Source organism: Bos indicus, chromosome 4 (assembly GCF_029378745.1).
Source record: "Bos indicus isolate NIAB-ARS_2022 breed Sahiwal x Tharparkar chromosome 4, NIAB-ARS_B.indTharparkar_mat_pri_1.0, whole genome shotgun sequence".
NCBI classification, from domain to species: Eukaryota; Metazoa; Chordata; class Mammalia; order Artiodactyla; family Bovidae; genus Bos; species Bos indicus.
Genome location: NC_091763.1, coordinates 57,280,081 through 57,294,179, shown reverse-complemented (window position 1 = coordinate 57,294,179; position 14,099 = coordinate 57,280,081). Strand labels below are relative to the sequence as shown.

Sequence of the window (14,099 nt, the reverse complement as noted above, 5' to 3'; positions counted from 1 at the left end):
CCTCATGGCAAATAAATGGGGAAAAAGAGGAAACAGCAACAAATTTTATTTTCCTGGGCTCCAAAATCACTGCAGACAGTGAGTGCAGCCATGAAATTGAAAGACACTTGCTTCTTGGAAGAAAAGCTATGACAAATCTAGACAGCGCATTAAAAAGCAGACATCACTTTGCCAACAAAGGTCTGTATAGTCAAAGATATGGTTTTTCCAGTAGTCATGTACGGATATAAGAACTGGACCATAAAAAAGGCTGAGTGCAAAAGAATTGATGCTTTTGAGCTGTGGTGCTGGAGAAGACTTGAGAGTCCCATGGACAGCAAGATCAAACCAGTCAATGCTAAAGGAAATCAACCCTGAATAACCACTGGAAGGACCAATGCTGAAGCTGAAGATCTAATACTTTGGCTACCTGATGTGAAGAGCAGACTCACTGGAAAAGACCCAGATGTTGGAAAAGATTGAGGGCAGGAACAGAATGGGGAGACAGAGGATGAGATGGTTGGATGCCATCACTGACTCAATGGACATGAGTTTGGGCATACTCTGGGAGATACTGTAGGACAGGGAAGCCTGGTGTGTTGTGCTTCATGAGATCACAAAGAGTCAGACATGACTTAGCAACTGAACAACAATGGTGAGGCAGACAACTTGGCCTTATATGCATAAGGCACCCTTCAGAAGATTATGGCACAGTAGGTACCTTGAAGTTTCTAAGAAAGACACAGCGTGACTGCTAGGCACCTTCAACGGACTATTCACTTCGTACAGATACAGTCTCACCACAGAGACTGTATGTTCAGAGACTGAACCAGTCGTGTTCACAAAGTAAGGCCACTGCTTTACAGAGACAGGAAACAAGTATATATACTTGAAATTTAAAATTCAAAAAAAAAACTGTGACGAAGTGGGTGTTTTTGAAAAAACAAACTCAGCCTGGGAAACTATTCTTTAAAGAAAAACAAAAACATAACATATAAACAGAGAAAACAAACTGTAAAATCACTATTTTTAAAGATGAGCCTGTCAGCATCAAATATGCACTGCAAAGTGGCATGTCTTAGATTTCAGCTACTCAGCCCCAACTGACAGTCTCCAAATTGTGCAGCTCAGAGTACATGAACAAACGGCCACACACTGGGTGAGAGCAGCCAGCCTGGCTGTCCCCCTGCTTCAGTGCTCCACTTTGACCAGTGAGGGGCAGCCAGCACTGCACAACTCCTAGCCAGAGGGCTCTGTCCTGGCCTCATGCATAAAAATTACAAGCCACTATAAAACTAAACAATGGGAACAACTATTACTGTCATTTGCTTTATAAAATTATTTTAATAAAGTAACGGAGGAATATAAAAGAAAAGGACACCCATCTCTTTTCTCTTTCTGATGGCAGACAAGAAAAAACACATCTGTAAGGCGACATGCTTGGCTTACAGGGAAGCAGATACCAAAGAAGGCTTCCAAGAGCCACGGGAATGGGAGTTTGCAGACCTGGTCAAAGGCACTGATCATGACTCACATATACCTGTCCCAGGTCTAGTCTTCTCACTTATCTGTTAAAGATCCTTGGGGCTTTCATACTTGGGATAAGACATGACTTCCCTTCTCCTGGGCCTCCACAGCACAAATCGGTGGGAGGCCCAGCAATTCTAGACAGGAGTAGTCCTTCCAGGGTGTACACAGCCATGGACAGGAAGGAAAACTGAGAACCTTCCTCCTCCTAAGCAGCATTCACATTTTTGGCAAATTTATCATCTCTGAGATCATCAAAACTAATCTTCTTATGTCCTTTATTCCCTCTTTTCATGAGCTCCCAAAGATGTCTCCGATTCTCAGGTCATCTCTATTCCCAGAAGGCTCCAAGGGTAGTGAGGCCACCCCAAGGTCACCAGGGACTTCTCATCCTTTATCTGAATGATTACTTTCCATGATTTCCAGTAATCTTTCCATGATGACTTGCAAATACAGTTGATAATAATGCATCAATATTTGCTCACCAATTACAACAAATGTTCCACACTAATTCAGGTTGTTAGTAATAGGAGAAACTGCAAAGTGAGCACTGATGAAAGGTATATGGGAATTCTGTTCCTCCTGATCAATTTTTTGTAAACCTAAAACTGCTCTAAAAAATACAGTTTATTATTTTAAAATTGAATAAAGGCATAAACAGACCGTCTACCAGCTTTCAAATGATCACTGACATCATCATCTCTTCTGATAAGGTTGTTTTTGTTTTTTTTTTTAATACAAGCTAATTCTGTTTCATAAAGAAAATGGTGAGGGTGGGGACAGAGTAGCAGACAGATAAGGAAGCTGAAGCTGTATGTAACGTATCTCTTCTTCGCTACAAGTCTATCCAAGATGTATGAGTGAGGATGGCAAGAAACATGAGTTTTACATGACTACAAACAAATCAACAATAATTATGAGCAGTCAGAATTCCTAATCATTTTCATTTTCCTATTCAAATGTGGTGAGATCACGAAAATATTTTCACAAAAAGGTCATATATCTACACACTTAAGGTGAACACCTAGTCAGGACAAAAGTGAAAAATCAAGAGTTGATTCCATCTGTTTTGTTACTTAATGAGGGAAGGGGCCTACAAAAGTATACAGGTTTCTCATTTTGGAGAATTAAGTGACTTCCCCCAAAACACTTAAAAGTGGTATGAATGGAAAAATTAAAAAAAAAAAAAACCACTAACTACAGAGGAAAAGAGATCAAAAGCTGCTGACAGAACAGTTGTTAAATAAGCATTTCTTAATAGTAACTGAAATTATATATCAGGGAAAGGAAAACAATAGATTTTCTATGAAAAGCAAAAACAAATCAGATGGTCAGAAAAGTTATTTGGATGGAGGGTGGGGGTATGGTATGCTGCAGAAAGGTTTGTACCACCTGCCCAGGAGCAGTGTTATGAGAACTAGATGAGACATTTATAAATATACTTGGAAAATGCCAGGTCGTAAAACTGTTAAAACTGAGGAAAATACTAAAGGAGAGAAAACTGGCTTTCAACGCTGTCAAATAAGGCAAGGCCAACAACGAACAACGAGGTTAGGATCACTTCCCTGGTCCCTTGGTGTTCCACATGTGGCCACATGAAAAAGTACACTGATATTTGTCCATTTTTCTTGACAACTTTGGTTATAAGCATTGCCTGGAAAATCCCATGGACGGAGGAGCCTGGTAGGCTGCAGTCCATGGGGTCGCAAAGAGTTGGACACGACTGAGCGACTTCACTTTCTCTTTTCACTTTCATGCGTTGGAGAAGGAAATGGCAACCCACTCCAGTGTTCTTGCCTGGAGAATCCCAGGGACGGGGAAGCCTGGTGGGCTGCCGTCTATGGGGTCGCACAGAGTCGGACACGACTGAAGCGACTTAGCAGCAGTAGCATCAAGATGCTTATATGTTCCTCCAGGAGACAAACTGGTTAGTGAAGATTATGAACTAAAGGAAAATGCCTTCAAGAATGAGGTGATGAGGGTAGAATAAATCCTTACCCTGCCCCCAAGAAAGCTAAGAGCTGATTCCACTTATTCTATGCCAAATTAATTTCTCCTCTGCTGAGTAGTAGCTCATCAATCACTTACCTCCTAAGCATGAATGGAGATCTTGGGAAAATACATCAAATTCAAATGAACCCATTTTTAAAGTAAAAGGCACTCACATATCACAAGAATGGCTTATACTTTGAAAAACACTGCTTCGAATCAAATCGAAGTTACAAAATGCTTTTTTTTTTTTTTGTCCCCTGCTCTTTTAATCATGAGGAAAAAAACCTTAATACCTCTTTCTCATTCTTGGCTTGCTCTGACTATTCCTATGTAAGTCTCAATAAAGACCTTGTTCCTGAACAAAACTAAACCCTTACCGTAGTTACTTCAAACTATTTAAAGCTTTGCTGCTGCTGCTGCTAAGTCGCTTCAGTCGTGTCCAACTCTGTGCGAACCCATAGACGGCAGCCCACCAGGTTCTCCCATCCCTGGGATTCTCCAGGCAAGAACACTGGAGAGGGTTGCCATTTCCTTCTCTGATGCATGAAAGTGAAAAGTGAAAGTGAAGTTGTTCAGTCATGTCCAGCCCTCAGCGACCCCATGGACTGCAGCCTTCCAGGCTCCTTCATCCATGGGATTCTCCAGACAAGAGTACTGGAGTGGGGTGCCATTGCCTTCTCCTTTAACTAAGCACAAAGCAGATCTTTTAAAATTGCTCACACGCTAGAATTTGACAGCATCATAAATGCCTATAAATGAATATTGAATAATGCAAATTGGTAACCAGTTGATAATGCATCTATGTAAATCAAACGAACATTCATGTAATAAATTCACATCTGACCTTTTTAACCTTTCCCAGTATTGATCATTCTTTGGTGGATAAGGTCCTAAATGAGGCTAATGATACTTGTTAAAAAAATGGAAAGGAAACAAATGCATTCTACGGGAATGACTAAATAAAAGCATTAAAACTTGGTGATAAGAAGCCAGTTCCCCAGAGGAAAAAAAAATCCAACACTAGAAAAAAGTGACGGGACTTAACAACTTCACAAGATGAGCTTTACCAAGTCTATGCTAACTCCACATTATTATTGCCCTTATATCTAACAATCATAACTCATCTGATGCACAACTTATCATCAGGCTCCTTGCATTTTTTCACAGTATTAAAGGCAAGAATGTCATTCATACACTTCAAATTAAAACCAAAGGACAGTCCAATCCTGAGAGTCAAACAAAGTAAGGACGTAAGTGAGATGGCTTTGGTCATAAATCAAAAGCTAATAGGGCCTGAACACATGAGTCTGACCCTTTAACAACATTCTCTCCCAGCTTGACAACTCAAGTGAGAAAAAGTGTAGGGGTTATTGCCTGTGCTAAGACACTGGATGCTACACTTGATATTAGCTGAAGCTATCACACTATTCAGAAAACTTTTTACATGAAATCAGGTAGAATTGTCACTGGACTTCCCTGATGGCTCAGTGGTAAAGAATCCGACTGCCAATGCAGGAGACACAGATTCGATCTCTGGGTCAGGGGATCCCCTGGAGAAGGAAATGGCAAACCACTCCAGAATTCTAGCCTGGGCATGCCATGGACAAAGGAGCCTGGTGGGCTACAGTTCCCAGATTCACAAAATAGTCAGACATGACTAAGCAACTGAACAACAAAAAAATTACCATTATCACCAAGACTAGACTTTTGTTATCTAAGAAATTATGAAGCTTTTACATCAGATACATTCAAATACAATGTCATGATCTATTAAGAAGACTTCAGTATTTCTGGTTAACATTTAAAATTCCTATCAGAGTTTTGCCTCTTTTATAACAAAGGTCATACATAGGAGGTTCTATCTCCCATCTACTCAGGTGGTGCTGAGCAAGACATTCTTAACTCAATGATTAACTCAGCAGAACTTACAGGGTCAAACTGCAAGACTAATGTCCTATCTTCATGAACAACAAGACCATATTTGCCAACCATCACAAAGGAACAGGATTGTTGAGTGTTGCTGCAAAGAGTCGAGACAGGCCAAATGATAAAAGCTACCAGGAAACAAATGAAGGAACATCCAACAAAATAATGGCCTTGTGAGATGGTGAGATGTCTACCACCAAAAAAGTAGCTCTCCATCTACTTGCTTAAAATTTTGTCTTTTGGGCCTGGTATTCAACTGACTTATGCATGAAACTGGGGGTTAAGCCTGGAAATGTGCATTTCTAACAAACAGCTTATTCTGATGTAGGTAGAAAACAACATACAATTCAAACTAAAAAACCAGACCTTAGCAAACCTGTGGACATATTTATAATTTGGTCAAAAGCAACAGCTGATGGACTATAAGGTCCTTTTGATATTTAATCTTTGTTTCTACAAGATTAGGAAGACAAGTAAAACCACTGAGCCACCTGGAGATGCAAGAGATGCAGGTTCCATTCCTCGGTCAGGAAGATCCCCTGGAGAAGGAAATGACAACCCACTCTGGTATTCTTGCTTGAAAAATCCCATGGATAGAAGAGCTTGGAGGGGTATAGTCTATAGGGTCGCAAAGAGTTGGACATGACTGAGCGTGTCCTACACACACACCCACACACACAGCCAATAAGCAAATAAAAAAATACAAACATCATTAGTAATCAAAGCAATGCAAATCAAAATAACAATGAGATGGCACATCACACCCTCTAGGATAGTTCTACACCAAGACATTTAACATGTTAGAACTTGGAGAAATTTGAATCTCCCTCCTTCATGGTAATAAGGGTGCAATTTGAAAAACAGCAGTTCCTCAAAAGCGAAAATGTAAGAATTATCATATGATCTAGTAATTTCACTCCTAGTAATAGACACAAGTCAACTGAAAATAAGTATTCAAACAAAAACTTCTACACAAATGTTTACAGCAATGTTTTTCATAAGAATCACAAGGTGGAAACAGTTCAAATGTCTATCAACTGATGAGTAGATAAACAGGATGTGGAATTATCCATATGATGGAATATTATTCAGCCGTAAATAGAAGTATTGACACATGCTACAACCTAATGAACCTTGAAAACATTATGATAAGCAAAGGAAGTGAATCACAAAGGACAATATGTTGCTTTAATTCTATTGATATAAAATGTTGGGACTATGTGAATCACAACAAACTGTGGAAAATTCTGAAAGAGATGGGAATACCAGACCACCTGACCTGCCTCTTGAGAAACCTATATGCAGGTCAGGAAGCAACAGTTAGAACTGGACATGGAACAACAGACTGGTCCAAATTGGGAAAGGAGTATGTCAAGGCTGTAGATTGTCACCCTGCTTATTTAACTTATACAGAGTACATTGTGAGAAATGCTGGGCTGGATGAAGCACAAACTGGAATCAAGATTGCCGGGAGAAATGTCAATAACCTCAGATATGCAGATGACACTACCCTTATGGCAGAAAGCGAAGAAGAACTAAAGAGCCTCTTGATGAAAGTGAAGGAGGAGAATGAAAAAGTTGGCTTAAAGCTCAACATTCAGAAGACTAAGATCATGGCATCTGGGCCCATCACTTCATGGCAAATGGATGGGGAAACAGTGGAAACAGCGACAGACTTTATTTGGCGGGGGGTGGCGGGGCGGGGGGGGAGCGCTCCAACATCACTGCAGATGGTGACTGCAGCCATGAAATCAAAAGACTCTTACTCCTTGGAAGAAAAGTTATGACCAACCTAGACAGCATATTAAAAAGCAGAGACATTGCTTTGCCAACAAAGGTCCATCTAAGTCAAGGCTATGGTTTTTCCAGTAGTCATGTATGGATGTGAGAGTTGGACTATAAATAAAGCTGAGTGCAGAAGAATTGATGCTTTTGAACTGTGGTGTTGGAGCAGACTCTTGAGAATCCCTGGGACTGCAAGGAGATCCAACCAGTCCATCCTAAAGGAGATCAGTCCTGAATATTTATTGGAAGAACTGATGCTTAAACTGAAACTCCAATACTTCGGCTACCTGATGCGAAGAACTGACTCATTTGAAGAGACCAATGTTGGGAAAGATTGAAGGCGGGAGGAGAAGGGGATGACAGATGGTTGGATGGCATCACTGACTCAATGGACATGAGTTTGAGTAAACTTCAGGAGTTCACGTTGGAAGGGAGGCCTGGCATGCTGCAGTCCATGGAGTCGCAGAGTCGAACACGACTGAGCAACTGAACTGAACTGAAAATGTTCAGAATAGAAAAATCTATAGACAGTATATTACTGGTTTCTAAGGGCAGAGGTGGGGGTGGCGTATTGATTATGGATGAGGGTAGTAGGGATTCTTTCATGGGTAATACAATATTGATTGTGTAAATGAACGCACAAATTCACATACTAAGTTACTGAATTATAAATTTCAAGTGGGTGAATCATATGGTATACAGATTAAATCTTGAGCTACTTTTTAAAAAGATTTATCTAAAATAATAAGGAAAACACCCCACCATGATGACCTCCATGCCCAGCACCATTTCCTTTAGAGAACTGCCACCACCCCCATTTCCTGTCATTCTAGTGGGCTGTCAACTGCAGGAAGTCCCCAAATGCCACTCTAGCCACAGCAGCTGCTCACAAATTTCTGTCACATAACTCTGGAGTTGTTTCTATTTCTATACTTCCTAAAAGTTAGTCACACAGTCATGTCCTACTCTTTGCAATCCCGTGGACTGTAGCCCACCTCTGTCCATAGAATTCTCCAGGCAAGAGTACTGGAGTGGGTTGCCATTTCCTTCTCCAGGGGTAAGTGAAGTCGCTCAGTCGTGTCCGACTCTTTGCGACCCCATGGGCTGTAGCCTACCAGGCTCCTCTGTCCATGGGATTTTCCAGGCAATAGTCCTGGAATGGATTGCCATTTCCTTCTCCAGGGGATCTTCCCAGCCCAAGGATTGAACCCAGGTCTCCCACATTGTAGACAGACGCTTTACCGTCTGAGCCACGAGGGAAGGCATACTTCCTGAGGCTTACTTATTCAACTCTATTTCCAATTCTGTGATGTACTCACACTTTATCCAACAAACCCCCCAGGTTTCTATGCTTAAATAATCTTTCATTTTAGGTTGCTTGTAATCACAACACACTATTTGGTATATACTCTACATTCTTCCAGTGGTGCTAGTGGTAAAGAACCCACCTGCCAATGCAGGAGATGTAAGAGACTCGGGTTCAATCCCTGGGTTGGGAAGATCCCTTGGAGCAGGGCATGGCAACCCACCCCAGTATTCTTGCTTGGAAAATCCCATGACAGAGGAGCCTGGCAGGCTACGGTCCATAAGTCACAAAGAGTTGGAGATGACTGAAACAAATTAGCACCAGCACTAGCACCTACACTCTTCCATTCCCTTGTCTAGAAGTAAATTCATAAACAACTGACTATAGATCCTCACAACTTTTTCTATGGCTATACCATTACGTGTCCACCTATATAAACATGTCTTAACAGTGTAATAGTATGTATAGCATGATTACATGATAATTGATTTTGTCATTCTTTTACAAACAGTTCATTATCTTATTTATCCATTTTTCTTTTAGCATCAAGGGGAATAGGAAACATCCATCAAAAGTATATCTGGCTAAAATCCAATAAACATTTACTGAATATATTTGGTGGTTGAGGAAAAAATTTTTTTTCATACTTTTAGATGAGAGGAAGGTGAAAAAAAATTTCTAATCAATTTTTGTTTACAATCTAGTTTGACACAGAATATATAACAATTACAAAACAATTATGTATCAGCAAATAAGCAAAACTGCACAACAGTCATCTTGTACCAGTTGAAGTTATGCAAATTCAATTCAATTTTACTAAATATCAACTATGTAATGTTTTTCAGTCCTTCAGGGTGTCCAGAAAAATAGTTTAGTTTGGTATACTCATCCATTAATCAATATTTTGTAATTGTCATATACACAAAGATTGATAAAATTTCCAGCAAAATTAAATATGTTTAGGACAAAAACATCCATGACTCTGACAATTATGATTATAAAAATCATCTACATTTTTTAGTACTTACTAACTCTTATTATCTCATTTATGTCTTCAATCAATCCTAGGAGGCAGGTATTGTTATTATAATCACCCAAGGGCATTATGATCACTTTAACTGGCAAATCTGAGATTCAAAGTCAAATCTTTCTATCACAAGAGTTCCTTTCTTAACCAATACTTCTGTAATATCGTAATGATTTTAACAACCAGCTGAAATATTGAACTGAAGAATTTTTATAATATTAAGTTACATTATGGAGAAGGCAATGGCCACCCACTCCAGTACTCTTGCCTGGAAAATCCCATGGATGGAGGAGCCTGGTAGGCTGCAGTCCATGGGGTCGCAAAGAGTTGGACACGACGGAGCGACTTCTTTCACTTTTCACTTCATGCATTAGAGAAGGAAATGGCAACCTACTCCAGTGTTCTTGCCTGGAGAATCCCAGGGATGGCGGAGCCTGGTGGGCTGCCGTCTATGGGGTCGCACAGAGTCAGACACAACTCAAGTGACTTAGCAGCAAGTTACATTAAAACATTTCTATTTACAAAAATCCTGCAAGCAACAAATTACTTTTCTGAATCAGCCAAAAAAAAATTACTAAACCTGAGTTCTTTACTTCTTGGCACATGAGAAGTTACAATATCAATTTCTTCAGTATTATGATAAAGGCAAAATCAAACTAATTCAAGCTACATACTCAATAGACTTGTGATCTTTACACAGAAAACAGGTTAGTGTAGACTCTTAATGGTGTAATTATTGTCCATGAGAAATAGGTACACAGTTCCATAAAAATACAAAATAGTACAGAACACATTGTAATTACTGCATTTGTTACACAGTAAATCTTTCTATATTTATGCATATCTAATTGAAATGATATTTATCAAAAGGCTAATGACACCATTTTGAATCCCATTTACTAAAAGGCTAATGAGATAGTAGAATACAAGCTGTTTATTAACTGAAGAACAAGATATGTGACATCTGTACATAGTCAGAGAAAACTGAAATTAAAAATAAAGTATCTCATAAACCTTACAGTAAAGAAGTCGTATCAGAGATAAGAAAGACCATGTACAATGTCAGTTTCCCTTGTAAACTGATAAGTAAAGGCAAATTTATATTCTAGTCAAAGAACTTATGTAAGGAGAGTATATAAATTATATGTAATGAGACTATGTAATTATATATCCATTTTTTCAGAAATATCATTATTACAGGTATTTAAATACAAGTCATTTTTTTTTTAATTGCAAGATAGGCCATAATGCTTACATGGTGAAATAAGAATTGCATATACTGCACTTTAAGACAATCTCATGTTAGATTACTGCACCTCAGAAATACCCTATTGATGCCTCATGAGCCAAAAAGCAATTCCCTAATCATATGAATATAGTGGTAAGACACCATGCTGCTGCTGCTGCTAAGTCGCTTCAGTCATGTCCAACTCTATGCGACCCCATAGACGGCAGCCCACTAGGCTCCCCCATCCCTGGGATTCTCCAGGCAAGAACACTGGAGTGGGTTGCCATTTCCTTCTCCAATGCATGAAAGTGAAAAGTGAAAGTGAAGTCGCTCAGTAGCGTCCAGCCCTCAGGGACCCTATGGACTGCAGCCCACCATGCTGAACAGCAAATAAAGTGCAGTCACTTTCTTGAATAATGGTGATACTAATGAATATATATCGCAACACTTTTCAGCTTCAAGAACAGAAAACTCCAGACACATCAAAATGGCACATATCAAACTCTAAATAACAAAATTATTTAACAGGTAATTGCAAACTCTCTGCTCATCAAATAAACAGGAACTCATTTTAAGATTAAGACAAGTAATAAGTCAGTTCAGGTTGAATTTTTAGATGAAAGAGCAATCATGAGCAACTTTCTAAGCCAGGATCTTGATTAGATTTTTTCCTAACATTAACAACAAGATTCATAAATACACAGTAAGTTTAAGCAAAAAATAAAATTCACATATATTTCAAGGAGCAACTGTTTTATATAAATAATTTATCATTACAAACTACCTGAATAAAAATCAAAAGTGAATTACCAGCAGTCAGTAAAAGTAACTCCCCAGCAAAAACTTCTGCGTATATTTCTCAACATGAAGTAACATGAAAGAATTCACTCATGGCTAATATATTTGTCAAGAAAAAAATGGTTTTTTATTACTGCACCTAAATAATTTGAAGGCACATCAACTGTAATTCATGTGTTTTTTTTTTGTTATCATTTATCCAGTGGTATATTTATCAGTTGTCATATCAAGGCTCTGCCAGGAGAGTTTTTAAACATTTATTAAGAAACACAGTCTATAGTCAAAATGAGATTATGCTTATTATCTTCAAAGAATCTGAAATAGCCTATTATATATTTATTGGCTCCTAGGACATGTTCCAGCCAGATAATGATCTTTTGTCAAAATAAGAGTGATCCAGTAATATGGTCCTCTTCACCCAGGCTGACAGCAACTCTCAGAAAGTAATCAAAGCAAAACTATTCACCTAAGTGCAAGTGACAGAACTAGCTCAAACTGCTTAGATTTTTACTTTTGTTTAAAATTTTAGCCCCTTGAAATGTAAGTGGAGCTAATGCACAGGTATTAAAAAGCAGCAGACTTATAATCAATACCTTCACTAACAGCTATTCCCCAGGCTATCTTAAATAGGAGCACTAGAGTTATGCAAGATGGAAAATACCCAATTAGGTTTTCCTGGACCAATTTAACTTGTCTAGCTATTGAATATGTTGACAATAAATACATCCACGCTCTTGAGTATGTGAGAGAAAAATCAGCTCTTTAATCACCAGTAACACTAGTCTAGAAACAAGCCATCTGGCTTATCTCTGATATACTCTGGGATTGTATCATTCTATCTTTTAAAATACCATGCGTAAATTGCTAACCTCAGAACAAACTTAAGTTCAGATCTCTTTACAAAAAAGTACAAGAAACTGTTTCTTTTAAGTATCTGAGAGTGATTCTAAGAGAAAGTCATCAACTGCTCTCCCTGCTAACCACTTTCAATAGTGCCAGAAACAGAGAACAAATCTGAGCTCCTTGTTCAGATACAAGCCAATAAGAGAAGCATATTTTCACCCAGATGCTTGTGTCACAGTCAGCCAGTACTGAAACACTGTACAAGCTGTTGTAGCTAGTTGATTTGGGTGGTTAAATATTGTCTTTGAACACATGTGAACAACTCTTTTGAACCTGAGTCATTCTCTTTCTCTTGCTCTCGCTCTCTCTCTCTCTTGCCTGCAGTGCAGGAGACCTGGTTTCAATCCCTGGGTTGGGAATATCGCCTGGAGAAGGGAACAGCTACCCACTCCTGCATTCTTGCCTGGAGAATTCTACGGACAGAGGATCCTGGCAGGTGATGTTCCATGGGGTTCCAAAGAGTCAAATGTGACTGAGCGACTTTCACTTTCACTTTCTTTCATGTTATAAAGGACTCACTGGGCTCCTCTGGTCAATGGTAACTACAAATGTAGCTCCACAGGCCCGAGTAACTGAGCATACTTCTGTAAAGAATATGTTCTAAAGTCAAGGGCACAGAGTTATCACAAGCCAACTCAACTTCAGTCTACTCCACAGCCATTAACTTAATAGGTTCTAGGACAAGAAACCTCTGGGAAATGATTGTCGTTAAGCTCCATGAGGATTGGAGGGACAAGGAACCCTTCTGCCCCTCTAGGGTTCCCTGCCATGTACATGTGGAGTAGAGAGTTAAGAACAAGTTCCATCCTCTCTGCCTAACACTTCAGCAGCTCCTTCCTGGGGAAAAATCACAGCTGCCACACTGAGTCACACTTTAAGCCTTCTGGGTGGACTTACTGTTCCTTCAAGACAGGAACTCAGGTTCCCTCTTCCTCTACTCTTCCCATTTCTGGTGTTGAAGAGGTGCACATGCATGCCTGGGCTGAATCTGGACCTCTATGACTACTCTGCCTGATCACTTTGTGTAATTTTTTAAAAAATCTGATCTGGCCTTCGTCTCCTCTCTGCTCCAATTCTCCACCTACAACTGGGGAGGTAAGTGTGACTGAGGCTCCCTGGAACAGAAAACACAGTTTAGCCTTCAAATCCTTCACTGGAAAAGCCAGACATGGAAGGTTACCAAGCATTCATCCAGCTAGGAAGCAGCACTTCATTTCCCTGCTGGTGGGGAAACAAGTCATTGTTCAGTCCAGAACCCCACAGAAGGGCTAAAAGTGAAAGACAAAAACATCAAAATCCCACCTTGAAATCCCTTTATCCAAAAGCCCTCAGCAACAGGCAAAGTAAAATTTGCACCAAGTTTTTTTTCTCTTTTTTCATGTGTCTTGACCTCAGTCTAACCCTCCTGAAGTCCTCCCCGCTTCTACTACCACATGTTCAAATTCATGAATTTTCAATGTGTCATCTTCTCAAGGAAATCCTCCCAGCCTGCCCAGTTAGATTTAAGCATCACCGCCTCATCTATCCTCTCATGTACCTTATTTATATCTCCATTAAGCACTTTATTTTAATTAGTTATTTAAATATAGCTCCCCTACTAAATCAGCTGTGCATCTCTGGCCTTGAGC

General features: G+C 39.5%; 1 protein-coding gene across 4 annotated transcripts in view; it reads right to left on the bottom strand.

Moving 5' to 3' along the window:
- Positions 1 to 14,099, bottom strand: part of IMMP2L (inner mitochondrial membrane peptidase subunit 2) — a 956,525-nt gene that overhangs the window by 765,787 nt on the left and 176,639 nt on the right. The gene's annotated exons all lie outside the window — the stretch shown is intronic.